Source organism: Lycorma delicatula, chromosome 9 (assembly GCF_047948215.1).
Source record: "Lycorma delicatula isolate Av1 chromosome 9, ASM4794821v1, whole genome shotgun sequence".
In the NCBI taxonomy this organism is placed as follows: domain Eukaryota; kingdom Metazoa; phylum Arthropoda; class Insecta; order Hemiptera; family Fulgoridae; genus Lycorma; species Lycorma delicatula.
In genome coordinates, this window is record NC_134463.1 from 913,643 (window position 1) to 929,905 (window position 16,263).

A 16,263-nucleotide genomic window follows, 5' to 3' on the forward strand; every position below is an offset into this window, starting at 1 on the left:
ATTTGTGTTAAAAAGCAAGATTTGCTCTAATTAATGAATAATCAGAATATTTATTTATTCTTACATTTAAATTGCTGTGAAAGTACTTCTAAATAATGATATTTCAAGAAATAAGTAAATAGATATGGATAGAAATTATTTGTTAAATTTATATATATCCTATCTAGTAAATATAAATACTGTCAATTTTTCCTGATAGTTCACTGTGCTTTTTTAAATATAATGAAATGTAAAATTAGGTAGTTTATAACATTATATTTTTGCTACATAGGACCTCCAGATGAAAGGCCGAGATGCTGGCATGTGTCATTTAACTAGAAGCAATGTTTCATAGAAACAAGAAGGATTATTATAGGCTGTTATGTAAGATTAGCATAGCCAATGTAGCTGCATAACAATTCTGTAAGATTTCTGAGCAAAAAAGATTGGTGTTTATTAACATATTTTAAAAAAAAGTGGAGGTAGGATTTCCTGCAATACAGATGTATAGATAATTATACACATTGTTGGCACTTCATAGACAGAATGACTATGCTGCTTGAAGTAAAGTCTAGTTAACTATCAGGACTTATATGTATCATATATTCATGAAAAATGTAGCAAATAATTTATTGCATTGTTACATAATATTGTCGTTTTGTTAAATACATAATATAGTAAATTAAATTACAGATCCTTCTTATTAAAAATAAACTCATTCAGTTTGTTTATTAATATTTAAAATTATTTAATGCGCCATACAAGTAATTGTGTATTATTTATTATGAAATAAACTGATAAAAAAATAATTATAATAATACAATTAGATGTATAGCTTTAAAAATTATATTTTTTTAAATAAAATTAAAAAAGTTAATAGAAAAAGGGAAACAAATTTTTTTTGTGCCTTGTAATTAATGAAATAATAAAAAATTATCTCTTGTATGAAAGTATTTTTTAATTAACATTATAATTCTCAATTAAAACAAATTTTATTTTTAAAAAACTGATTGTGCTTAATGTATATTATAAAAACTCAAAAGATATTTAATATTTTATTAAAAAGTCATTTGATATTAATTCTTTGAAAATTATTAATGTTTATTCTATTATTTGCTATATTATTTTAATAATAAAAAAGAATTATTAAAGATTTAGATGGTAGTAATTGCTTGAAAATATGATATCTTGTATTGTAGGTACATTTAACTTGTTGAAATGTAAGATAAATTTGTAATCATCAATTCTCTCTCTTTCTCTATGTATATAGTCGAAGTAAGCTTTTTTTTTGTTTACAGGTATGGCAGATTCATCATTAATAATGTGTAGATATATATAGTAGTAAATTTTATATGCAGTTTTATATAAAACTGTAATAGCTACAGCTTAATTGAATTTTGTATAATTTTCACATAAACCATCATAATTAATTTTTTTTTAAATTATGTATTGATAAATGTTCTGTTTGACTGAAATGGAACTGATTTGGAAATTGATTTGAGATGGAACAGAAATGAAACTATTTGACTTCATTCGTTTACAATATACTGATGCAGCAGAACAACTCCATAGTCAAAACTTATTATAGCATTTAGTCAAGGCCCTCTTTATTTCCCTTTTTGACGTCATGTCTTTATCTGGCCTTCTTCATGCTTATTTGTTATTAATGGTTGTACTTATCTTTTAATTCTTATTTATTACCTGTTTTCAGTAAATTGAAGTTCTTGAGAAGGACATCTGCTTTATTGTTAATCTGTTCATTGTTTAAAGTGAATTAATTTCATTAACATATTAATTGGGATATATTCTTTTATTAATTAATTATCTGTGTTGATAATTTAGAATTTTGTTTTTTATTTTAAAGAAGCTTAACTTTATAACCAATTTTATATTTACTAAAGAACTGTTTAATTGGGTAAATTTACTCACAGTGTTAATTTCTTTTTTATATGTAGGTTTCTTTAATGGTAATTTATTATGTAGTCTCTATCTATCTAAAAGTTTTTTATAAAAATATTCAGGATAATTTCTTTTTATTGTTAGGTCTGAAATTTCATCTGAAAAGATGAAATTATTAATTTTTTAAAGCTATCAATAAAAGAAATAATCTAGATTTTGAATTTCAAAACTCTTTTTTTTTCATCGTATATTTAATGTTATGGTAAAATTTGTTCATTTCTTACACAATTATTTTTCAGTATTTCTTTTTTTGATAACAAATTTAATTAAAAGTGGATGTACTTTTCAAGTACTATACTGAACTGAAAATTTACAGAAAATAAGTAAAATTAAAAGATAAGTACAACCATTAATAACAAACAAAAATAAAAAAGTGTACAATAAGTTTTGATAATGGGTTTCAAATACTTCTACAATAAATGAATGAAGAAGCTAAGAAAAGTAAAAAGCAGCACCCAATAAACTGTACCTCATGTTCACTTAATAAAAAAAAAACAAAAAAACACTCTTTCTTATTTATTTTTATTTCCTATAAAAAATATTGTTTTACCTTTTATTATAATAATTAAATCGTATAATTAAATAACATATTTACAAAACTTTATGTACATTATCTATACAAAATATTATTTAATACATATCAACAGTTTTTGCTGCAATTGGTGGCAGTATGTCCATCTTAATGTTGTACTGTTGATCTAGTCCCAGGTATGTATCTAACATAATGTATAGTGTAAGTACATGACGGCCTAAAACAAAAAGAAATTGTCATTACTCAGTTTATATACAAAAAAAATTTAATTTACCTATATCAAAAATGTCAATTACAAGTACTTTCATTTTAATACTTCAAGGTTATTGCATTAGTATGTGTCTCAAATAAGAATATCCTAATTTTTTGAGATTATGGCATTTATTTAAATGTTGTTCACTATCTAATTGTGTTTAATGCAAGTTAACGATTCTACTGAGAGTTTTACAGTTAGATGAATGAATATTCAATGATATCGATTACTGAAATGAGCTGGATCCAATTAAACATACAGCCTACAATTCAACAAATGATTATAATAACCACTGTAGATGTAAACAGGATTTTCAGAAAATATATATGAACAACCACATAAAACTGCCAAAAGTGAAAATTAAAGAAACATTCACAACAAAATATGGTGACACATTCTCGTCCATATCTTTTTATTTATGACGACATATATTTATCAGTATCATGAACCGACAAGCAAAAATGCAAATGCTTTTCAATTTATTACAGACTGGAGATTTGTAAGCTGAGGTTACATCACTAAATTATTTGATAAAACCAAAATTTAAAATATCTTTCATCCCCTGTAACATAAATTACAATGAAATGAGAAAAAAAAAGTAAAATACCTGTTGCTGCTGGAGTTGTAAATACTCTTTTCAATGCAAGCAATTCTTGAGTTTCAATAATGCCAAGTACTAGGAACCAACCAGGTTCTACTGCTTTACAAAATTTAGGTGCATGTCCTATTCTCTCTCTAGAAATAATTTCAATAGATATACAAGTTTAGAAAAAATAAATAACTAGCTTTGTTTTAAATATGATATGCTTAATAAAATAAGCGCTCTAATAAATTATTATAAACCTGAATGTACATATAGTGAAAAACTGGCAAGTTTTGTGTTGAAAGATACATTTTTTATGCAGCAGACATTATCAGTTTACATATAATTTATCTACAAAATTAATGAATCTTTACCATGAATTGATTAACAATTAATTAGTAATTATTCATTCACATTTTTAAAGAAAGGTTTCTAATATAAATAATTATCACTACGGATAATTTTGTTTTCAACAGCAAGTTGCGTGTGGCTGAATAGAATATATCACACAGTAATTTTAATTACTGCAGCAATATTCTGTCATTACCAAAACAAACAACTTAATTAAAAAGGTATATGTACAGGACTAATCATCACAGTATACGATGATATTGGGGGATGATTGTATAATGTCATGATTTAACCTCAAACTTCTATTAATAAGATCATTTTATCTTATCTAGTGGTCATTGGTAACCAGATAATCATGAACTCGCTTCACAATAATGTTTAGATGGTTTCAATATTTTATGCACTTTGAATTTTTAAACTAACCAAAAACAGCAGCACTTTTTTCATACTACATATTCCTGCACAGTTAACAGAGATGGCACAGGGTTAGACTTGTCTCCTCAAGTATGAGGAAACAATACTAATAAAGGAAAAAAAAATTGCAACAATTGACATAACTGTAATAACAGTATGTATGTCAAAACTCTTAAAATCAACTTGTACTGCTTTAAGTTTTAGATATAGAAAAGTGTCTTTTCTGTATAGTTATAATTACAGACAACTGAATTAGGTAAACATTATTAATGTGGACTCTCTTAGTAACTCGCTAGTTTTATTAATTAGTATAGAGGTAAATCTTTAAATGCTTGTGAAAAATTTATTTTACCTAGTTTGATTTAACCTAATCATTTTAATGCAAAGTGTATATTCTTGATCAGCATGAAGAACAGTAGGAGGTCCTTTATCATTTCTGCTAATTTTTCCGTCTTTATCTTCTTCTTCACCTTCCCAACAGCCACGAACAAAAAACTCTAATTTTAGATCAGGTATTTCTCTTATCACTTTATATATCTAAAAACAAAACAAAAGAATTGATGTAATATATATAAGAGATATAGTAATAAATTAAAATGTAATGATGCATATAAAAAAATGTGTGATGTCTTACATTTTAGGCGAAAATCAAAAAAACGATTATAGAATTTCTTTAAGATAGAATATTTTCAATTGAATTAATTAAAAACATTGTACATAGAAATCCTAAATCTCAGAATATTTTTAAAATATGTGGGCTTATTCAATTCAAATCAATAACGTTAGAAAAAAGTTTTTTCTTCGCTGAAATAGTTTAATATCTTTTTCTTAGATATTATAATAATGCAGTAAAAACTGAGAAAATACAGAAATTAAAAGTATAGGATGGTTTAAAAATAAAACAAAATTGGGTAGTTTACAAACAAATATATATTTTTCTTAAGTCAATACTTATGACCCATATTCCTCTACACCAATATATTGTATTTTTTATAATCAAAAATCAATTTGAACAACCCAAGTACAGAATTATAAATCAAATGAAGTGACTTTTTTTTTCTTTATTCCAATAGCACTTTCACACGATCCTGCATCAAACTAGATTTTTAGAACACATTAGAAATTATAAAAACGGTAAACTGGTTTTATGTAATGTTACCTTATTGATAAAAAATATTCTGTATCTGATATTCAGAAAATCAAGAAATTTAATTTAAATAATATAATTAATAATAAAATTAATAAAATTATAATTAATAATAATATAATTGACTATATTATAATTTGAATAGAATATCTTTCTTAAATGAATAAATAATTACATACTGGAAAAAATTATTAAAAAAAAGCATCAAAAGTATAATTTTTACATAACAAGGAAGACTATAGAATTGTTGGCATTAGAGAGTTAACAATTATTTCATTATCTATCAACTGCATATTCTCTTATCACATTCAAGTAATAAAAAGTATAGTTGATGATTTTACATTTGGTTTGAATAATGTGTGGTAGGTATAGTCTTTTGTTTAACGCTCTCGTTTTTGTTTAATACAGAGCATTAAACAAAAACAAGATTATACTGAGAGTGCTCTAATTCTTACCACACTGTACATAGTCAACTTTTAATTTTTGTACAATTAGTGTTTTCTATAGAATTTTTTAATTTTTATAGATTTGACCACATTTTTAGAATTACATGTGTACTGCCAATTATTTAGAAATTACAAGATTTTTCTAAGTATTTATCTTTCATCTGTGTGAAAAACACATGAGCAGATGTCAGTATGCCTTTGCCACAATTATAATTTGTTATTATACTTATATTACAGATCTAGTGATCCGTAGTTAACATGTACAACAAATCTATTTATCAAATTTACAAGAAATAGCAGTAACATTAAAAATACAATAGTATCTTATCAACACTACATTTAACATAATTAGTTCTAATTATGTTTTTGTCACAAACATTAAAGAATAAAATAAGCAGAATCATTTAAGTGGCTCAGAAAATAAAATTAATATTATTTACCAGAACAACAGCAATTCCCTGATTATCAAACTGTGGTCGACCAGCATGGCCCATCATTTGCAATATATCAGTAATGGGCATGTCCACATATCTTTTGACTTTACCATCATAATATTCAGTCCCTTTAACAACGACAAGATGTGCTGGAAAATTAACACCCCAAGCTAATGTAGCAGTTGCAATTAATACCTGTGAAAAATTAGTTATGAGCATGTAAACTTTACATAGCAAGATGATGCTATACAGAACAATACATTATATAACTGAAACAAAAGTATAAATAAAATTAGCACTAGTTTATAAGTGCAGCATAACAGTAGACTTCAATTTAAAAGAAAATAAAGATGTAATTTCCTATGCCCAGACTAAAGTTATTATTGAAGTTTATACTATATTATCTATCATATTCATCAAAAAATTACAATTATTTCATTATCTATCAACTTCACAATCGCTTAACATACTCAGATAAAAAAAAAATTGCAGTTTCTATGATGATTTTACATTTCGTTCGAATAATGTAAGGTACGTAATGTCTAGTTTTTGTTTAATGCTCTAGATTCTTACTAAGGCTTCGTACCATACAGTACAACAATCAACTTTTAATTTTTGTATAATTAGTGTTTTCTACATAATTTTTTAATATTTATAGATTTGACCACATTCTGATTTGTATAAGTATTTGCCTTTCATCTGAATGAAAAAACTGAATAAACTTGAACTGAATGAAAACTTTCATCTGGATGAAGTTATGAGGAGAAATGGAATATTCCACAGAAGATAAGTAAAAGGAGCAGAGAAGAAAAGGAATATTCCGTGGAAGACAAGGAAAAAGAGTGGTACAGCAGGGATAGATGATGATAAGGATGATTCTTGTTTATAACGTAGACCCAAGAGCCTAGAGTTGATTGAATAAGTTATGTTCATATATAAATATATTAATGGACGAAATGATTCCGGAACCGATTTAAACTTTCTCCATACTTAAAATCTCAATTAAAAAAATCGGTTTGCGCCTCCACGTTGGTTCGTCTGGATAACCAGTTAGAAACGTGGAGATTTCTACTGGTGAACTAAATCGGAATCACCTCTCTGGATCACATCCAGAGTTTAACTCGGGAATTTATTCCCACCCAAGGCTGACTTGCCTTTGAAAGTCAAATATGGAAGGTCTTTTAAGAAAAAATCCACCGTCTGGTAAATACCAGAGAAGGCTGCACTCGGATCCGGTGGGCAGCTGCTTAAAAGATAACAATGAATTGGAGCGTTTGGAAACACCCAAAAACAACACAACTTCAAAATTGAGGATAAGACACAAGCAAATAAACTACATTGCCACTCACAACATTAATTCTCTAACTCAACCCGGCAAACTAAAAATCTAACAGACATAATGGACAAACAAAATATCCTAATCGCAGGACTTCAAGAAATGAGAAACACCAATCGAGAGCCGTTTGAATCTCAGGGTTACAGAATTTACAAAGGAATCCCCGGGAAACGTGTGATGAAGAATTGCCCACAGTTCGGAACAGGATTTGCAATCAATCTTAAAATAATTGACTCAGTCGTAGAATTTAAGTCTTACTCCCCCAGGATTTCAACCTTAACCCTAAAATCAGCCGATAAATTCTACACCATAATAAATGTCCATGCTCCCACCAATGACAAAAACAATCTTAAAAAAGATAGAGAAGAGATGGACAAATTCTGGGAACTTCTTGACCAAACTGCAAACAACATAAATAAGACCCACACGAAGATTTTAATAGGGGACTTTAATGCCCAACTTGGTAAAGAACGAAGATATCATGATATTATCGGAAAATGGCCTGCCCAAAAGAAAACTAACAAGAACGGCCAAAGACTTGTCGAATTTTGCAGAAACCATAATATGATCTCAAAATCCACCTATTTTATGAGAAAACCGAACAAATTGAAGACTTGGAAACACCCAGATTGGAAAAAAGGAGAATGGCAACTGGATCATGTTTGCATGGACCGGAATTATCACAAGGAGATTTATAATGTAAAAGTCTTGAGAGGAACAGATACTGGATCGGACCATTGCTTAATTAAAGTTAAAATAAAATTCACCCCGCATAAAAAGAAAAAATCCCAACCTAAAAACAAAAGAGCTTATGATCCACATAAATTAATAAACAATGCCATCTTTGAAGAAACAACAAAAAAAATCAAATTAACTAATAATTTAAAAGAACTGACATCCCAACTGAAAGAAATAGCTGAAGAACTAGCCCCTATAAACCCAAGAAAAAAACACCAATGGTGGAATGAAGAATGTGACAAAGCAGTCAAAGACCGACACCGGGCTTGGATCAACCACCAAACCCAGAAAACTGAAGAATCTAACCATGAATTCACCAAACAAAGGAAAATAACTCAGAAAATTATAAGAGGAACCAAACGACCAGCCCAAAAAAACTTGATTCAGCAAATAGAAGAAAGTTCCAAGAAAACTAATTTCCGAGACTATTATAAAATTTTTGGTCAGGCTCTTCAAAGATATGAACCACCCACCCTTATGCTGAGAGGAAAAAAGGAAATATGGCCCACACCAATAAAGAAAATGCTGAAATTTTGGCAGAAACCTTCAATAGACTCCTCAACTGTGACGACCCCCCAGAGCTTTTTGAGATTGACACTGAAACTCCAGTTAAAACTTCACCAGTAAATATCAAACCCGCCAACAATTCAAGAAGTTCTCGCAGCCTTAAATGAAATAAAAAACTACAAAGCAAGCGGAGAAGACCAGCTTTTCGCAGAACTCTGGAAACACTCATCAGTTTATTCAGTCAAAACTTCCCTACATCTATGCCTCGTGAAAATATGGAACGAAGAAAAACTTCCAGAACACTGGACCACAGCCCTCATCCATCCATTACATAAAAAAGGGGATAAAACTAATCCGGAAAACTACAGAGGCATATCTCTCCTGGATTGCACATACAAAATCCTGTCGAGAATCATATACAACCGATGCAAAGACCAACTTGAACTGGAACTTGGGGAATACCAAGGGGGATTTAGGCCATGGAAAGGTTGCCCGGAACAAATAATATCCCTAAAAGTTATGATGGACTTATATAAAAGACGGAAAAAACAACTAATAATCACCTTCGTCGACTTTAAAAGGGCCTATGATTGTATACACCGACGATCCATGCTGAATATTCTGAGAAACCTGGGCCTTCACCCTAAACTCGTAAACATGATAAAATTAACTTTAACCAATACCCAGTCCAGAGTGAAATTCAGAGGTGAACTCTCTCAACCCTTCTACATAAAAACTGGATTGAGGGAAGGAGACGGCCTCTCACCACTCCTTTTCAACTGCGCCCTCGAATTTGTCATGAGAAAATGGTATGAAATAAATCCCAAAAATATAAAAACGGGTACTAAGAAAAACTCCATCACACTAAATTGCCTAGGATTTGCAGATGACCTCGCTCTTTTAGCAAATAATATTCAAGAAGCCAAAACACAAATCATGAGCCTTCAAAACCTAGCACAAAAGATAGGGCTTTATATCTCTTTCGAAAAAACTGAAATAATGGCCATAGATCCTCTGGTACTAGAGCACATTACGGTAAACAATCAGAAAATTAAAATAGTAAAACAATTTAAATATCTAGGGGAAATAATAACTTATAATTTAAATGAAAAAGTGACATGGCAAAACAGGACAAATAAAATGATTAAATCCCAAAAATTAACTTGGTCAACATATAACAAAAAATGCCTTTCTGCTAAAACAAAACTTAAACATTATAAAACTGTAGTACAGCCAGAAGTCACCTACGGAAGCGAGACTCTTTTCAAAATCACTCAGAAAAACCGAATTGAAAAAATTCTGAAAATAGAGAGGAGAATTGTCAGAACGTGTATCAATAAAAAACACCAAAAAGAAGGCCAATGGTGGATCGTGCCAAATGAGGTGGTGTATCGAGAAATAGAGCCTGTTACTGATACTATGCGGAAAAAAAGAATCTCTTTCTTCGGTCATCTCATAAGGACACCGCAAACAAGACCGTCAAGAAATATCATTGAAAAGCTCTGGTTCCAAAAGCTAGAAGTAGGATGGATCAAAGAAATTAGAGAAGATATGAAAGAATTGGGAATTTCCCTGACTGACCTACAGAATAAAACTGGAAAAATTACAAAGCTAAAAGATAAAAGCATTAGATTTAAACAAAAGACAGACAAACGACAAAATACAACGAAGAGGGTGTTTACGGATGAAGAAAAGAAAGCAAGATCTGAACAGATGAAGAAATACTGGGCAGCTCGAAAGAGTAAAATAACTCGCTTTTCTCAGAAAAGATCCAACTAAAATTGACTTAAGTGGTCCCATGTTGGCCGTAAAAGCATAATAATAATAATAAATACATTAATGCTATATATAAATTTAAGTCTGTAAAATATAAAATTATACTTATACTAGAATAAACATACCTATAATGGATTTACTTAACCTAATGTTAACAGGTCTCACTATATAACATTACTAATATAAACAAAATATCATTTTCAAGTAAAATCAAAATGATTGATAGTGTTTGAGAAGAGGGCACTCCCTCAAGAGAAATTAAAGGTGAGGTATGGAGGATAGAAAGGAAGAGAGATGATATAAAGACCAAAATATTACCGCTAAAATCAGAACTTGCATTTACACTAAACTGGGCACATCATAAAAAGAGAAATTTCCAGAGATTAAAGATCTATGGAGAGGAAGAATCTCAGGATATTCAGAGCACAAAAGGACATAGCTGCAGAAGATGGTTAAAAGACAAATTGCCTAACAAGTCCAAGAAAAATCCTAGTGTGCTTAGTTTCTCTGCTACAGTAGTAAATAAATACAATTAATATAAACCAAAAATGGTCAATGTCAACCATAGTTAATAAACTGAATTAATTAATAACCTGAATCTTTTGATTAACAAATAATTCTTCAACAGTTCTTCTATCTCTTTCTTGTAACCCAGCGTGATGCATACCAATACCAAATGCTAATGTCAGTTTCAGATTTGGATCTTTAACAGATCCAACAATTTGTTCCATTTCCTGAAAATAAGAATAATAATAATACAAAAAGATTTGCTATTACAAATTTAAGAAATGACAAACAAAGTATTATAATGATAGTACTGGTGACTTAAGAAAAATTATATCTGTAGAAAGATATAATTTCTTTAAAAGAAATTAAACTTGCATTTTAATAAGTTAAAATATTAAAAATTAACACAATTTAAGCTGATGTTACTGACGGCAGTATTTTTCCAGTAAGGCAGATAAGATATTTAGAATATAATTGAAAGATAAATTGGAATTCCACCTGTTCATTAGTAAATCAGTGTTTGAGTGCATTAAAATGTCGTATGTTTTCATGAACATATAATTTAAAACCAAAAATAAATACAAAAAATACCCCATCTTAGCACACTTAAACATTACATAACAAATAAATATACCAAATACAAAATCCCTACTGAAAATATTCATGTTATATCTTTTTATAATTTCTGTTTAATTTTCAATTAATATTTTTTTACATTACTATTTATTCTTTTTAGTGGATTTGAATCCAAGACTGTTAAGAGATGCCACCATTTAATCACAGATGTTGATCATTTTTCATTTCATTAAGACTGTCATTCATACAAAAAGTTCACATAAAAATTGAGTTTCATGGTCATTCATTCATTCATGAAATTGTTTTGCTATAATTAAATTAGGAAATAATACTTTAAAAATTAATGTAATTACATAAATGTATTCGCAATTTATTTCTTTATACTTCATTAAAATGTGCTTGTATATTTTCCAGAGCCATGTTTTGAGTTTCATGTTTATGATACGTGATTACATGATTACAATTTTTTTGAAAAAATATATATCAGGGGTGAGTGAAATGTAAGGCACTGTCGCTCATAACTCACAAATGGAGAGACAGATAAATGAAACAAATATAGCATAAAAGTGCATTTTACTTGCTACAAAAACTTACATTTGTTTTTCCACTTAATCACAATTTACAGAAATACATACCGACCTCCACAATGTATCAGTTTTCTTATTCAGTCAATAAAGAATGCTGGTGGTCCTTCCTTCATTCATGATCTCACTATGTCTTTCAGTTCATCATCCATGGCAAAATTAATACCTTTAATAGCCTCTTTAACCACAGAAAGAAGATCGCAGAGTGCCAAATCACATGGTATAGAGGGTGTAGAATAAATTCAAATTTCAACTTCACAATAACCTTGGTGGTTGCATGCAATATGTATGGCTGAGCATTATCATGTTCCAGAATTATCAGCACCATGGATTGTTGAACATGACACACACACACACACACACTTCTTCTAAGGTATTTTGACTCTATGAGTCACACAGAATTTAGTCTACCCAGTTTTCACAAGAAAATATTAATATTTTAACACAGATTAATAATTATTAAATTTTTAGGTATATTTGTGACAGTTGATGAGACTTGGGTTCATCATTACACTCCCAAGACAAAACAGCAGTAAAAAAAATGGGTTAGAAAAGGTCAACCTGCTCCAAAAAAAGCGAAAATGACTTTTTTCATGAAAAAGTTATGGCAACTGTTTTTTTGGATTTTTTGGGAACTTTCATTGATTATCTAAAGATGAGTAAAACAATAAGTGGCGAATAATATTATGCAAACCAATTGCAGCATCTCAACGATGAAATATCCAGATCACACTTGTCAGTATAATGGCAAGAATCAACGAATTATGGTTCAAATTCCTCCAACACCCTTTATATTCACCTGATCTGTCTTCCAGTGATTAACACCTGATTCCTAACTTTAAAAAATGGCTTAGAAGGAAGAGATTTTCAACTAATATGTAATATTTTTCCAAAATATCTAGATTTTTATTATTATTACTTTTTATATCTCCTTTCTTAATTTCCAATATTTCTAAATTAGTATTAATATCTGAAATAGAATGTTTATTATTAATGAGGTGATCAGCAACATTAGAGAAACCCAACTTTTTATTTTTATAATGCCTAAAATGTTTAAAAAAATCTGGCTTTAAAAGATCTATTGGTTTTACCTACGTAAATATTCTTGCAATCATTACACTTTATCTTATAAACCCCACATAAATTGTATAAATTATATGAATCAGTATTATTATTATTATTATTGCTTTTTAAGTAATTTATTATGTGGTTGTTTGTTTTATATGCAGGTTTAAATTTATTATTATGGTAAACCTTAGTTATATTTTCAACAACGCTATCTGTGTATGAATATTTTAAGTAAACATTTTCAACCTTCTGTGAGTTATTTATTGGTTTTTAAAGTTATTGTACTATTAAGTTTTGACATTTGTTTTTTTTTATATATTATCAATTAACAAATCACTGTATCTATTAAGAATTGTAATATGTTTTGTTTTATAGTATTTATTTCCATGTTTAATTTATTTTTATTATTTTGTGTATAATGGATTGCTCTATTAATCATATTTGTATGTATGTTAATTTTGTGAGCCCAAGGCTGATCTGATCTTCTATGAACTGTGAATTTATCGGTTATAGGTTTCCTGTATACTGAAGTTACAGTTTAATTATTATTAATTTCAATACTAACATCTAGAAAATTTATTTCTAAAGGAAATTTTAAATTGTTATATATGAATTAAGCTTATTTATAATTATGAAGTGTTCATTATATATAACCGTATTAAACACAAAACATCAACATGAAGAGTCCATAATAAAACATTACGTGTATGAATAATGCCATAAACTAATTTATTCTCAAAATCTTGTAAGTAAATTTCAGACATGATAGCTGACAAAGGAAATACCGTAGGCAAGGTATTTTCCTGTGCAAAACACTTATCATTAAATCTGTCGGTAAGTAATTTTGTTGGCATATATTCCTTATAATAGCGATGATGTTATCAATAAATTTAAGTCTTCATGATTATTTATTAGTTTATTTTTTATTATATGAATTGTTTTTTCAATAGGTATGTTAGGATACTTAATTTGATCATAACTTACCATCCTAGTATTTTTTTCCCGAATGAGACCTTTGATTGATTTTACATCTGCTCCATCTTATATTATTTTCAAAATAATAGATAACATTCTTAGGATAAAAATGAATTTACATTATCATTATAATATAAAACATGGGTATGAACAGAAGGAAATTATAATTCAAGAGTTTTGTTTTAATTAGACTTCCAAATGTATTTTAAAATTAGTGGTAATTTTTTTAACAAATATATGATCAAAACGTTACAAATCATGCATATACATTGTGGGTAATGAAATTTCCTTTACTGGAAAAATAAATGATTTTATCATTTTCTGAAAAATAAAACTGGCACCTTTTGAAAGCTAGAAAGGAAGACCCCCCCAAACAACTTTATATTTTTTTAAAGCATTTTACATATAAGTCATTCATTCATTCATGCACATAATTAGAAAACTTCCATCTTTTCATTCACAGGACTTTAATTTATATAAAAGGAGTCCATATCTATTTTTAGTGCTTGAGCTACCTAATTTATCTTGTAACTTTAAAAACATTATATTTTTAAAATATAAGATAAGATAATTAATGGTATACAAAACTGTATGTTCTATTTCCCCTCACAAACATGTCATTTTTAATCAAAATTACCAAATAAAAAAAAGTTAAACTGTATTTAGAGATATAAAATTACCTGTTCATTTGTATGTAACCACTGTTTTGGTTCTTCTTCACCAGCAAGGAATGCAATTAGATCTAGGACTGTTAATCGTGTTTGACGACGAGACGACACAAATATTAAAACTGGCTGTGCAGGAGAATGCTGCCGTATTGCCTGAAAAGTAGGTCTATTCATAGTTGCCATACGTGGACAATAATGTTTACCGGGAAATCCAGATATATGAACTTCAAGTGGTACTGGACGAACAGATGGTCTGAAGTTATATAATCCCATCTACAAACAAAATAAAACATACACACACAATCTTCATACTAACTAAATAAACATCAATGTACACTAAAATAGATTTTAGCTTTATGGTATTACATGTAATATTTTGAAATCCAAAACAGAAAACAAAAAAAGGAAAAGAAAAATTAAACTAGATGGAAAGTCTGGTAAAGTAGAGTTCTGGACTACAATAATTAGTTAATTTAAAAATTAAATAGCATCTACTGTTTGATTAAAAGATATAATGGCATATACGGAACAAAAAACATTTACTTAAAGTTAGTTTCTGCAATAAATGTTAAATTTAAAGGAGCTTTACAAAACAAAGAATAAAAGCTACTTAATAAAATAATTATAAAGTCTCATGTCTCCTGTGTGGAAAAATATTTACACCAGTTGTTATGTACAAAAAAGATTAAGGGAAGAAAATAGCCGTTACTCTTTAAAAATTCACAAATATTGACTTAAAACTTAACAAAACATTTACTAGTAAAGATTAATAACTTTTTTTACTACTTATCTACTTTTTTCTTTTTGCTCATGGGCAGTTACTTCAAATTAACATTCACTAACAAAATAAATAGTTTTCTTCAAAAAAAAAAAGCACTTAAAAATAATAAAGTAATTTTTACTCGTTTTCTCTACTTTTCTAAAAGGTTTCTGAATTGAAACTTCAGACTGTTTGTACTTTGAATTCTTAGTTTTAAATATTCTCAATTTTAAAAGTGTAAATGTTTCAACATTTACATCAAGCTAAACAACATCCAAATACTATTTTTTTAAACCTTTTGTTTATAAAATTGTATTAGGTATACTTAATTAAGTCGTAAAAAATTTCAAGGAGCTACAAAACAAGCCAAATCACCAAAAATCAATTTAGTATTGTTGGCCCAGCTGTATGTTCCCCCTTTACTTCAACTGCAGATTACATTTATTATACATATAATGGTTTTTTTTCCTTTCTCACTTTTGTCATACATTCTGTCCACTTCAACTTTCTCTTCTTAATTCTATTATTTTAGGGTAGTCATAGAGCTTTTTTTAATTCCCTGTTCATTCACAATCTCTATAAGCTGGTAATATCTTCTTTTATTACAAGTTTATATGCTTTGAAAAGACTTGATTTTCATATATGATTATTCCCATCATCTCACTCATTC

General features: G+C 28.4%; 1 pseudogene; it reads right to left on the reverse strand.

Annotated features, from left to right (window-relative positions):
* Positions 1-2,443: 2,443 nt before the first annotated feature.
* The window catches only part of LOC142330375 (activating signal cointegrator 1 complex subunit 3-like), a 69,151-nt pseudogene continuing 55,331 nt past the window's right edge, over positions 2,444-16,263 (reverse strand).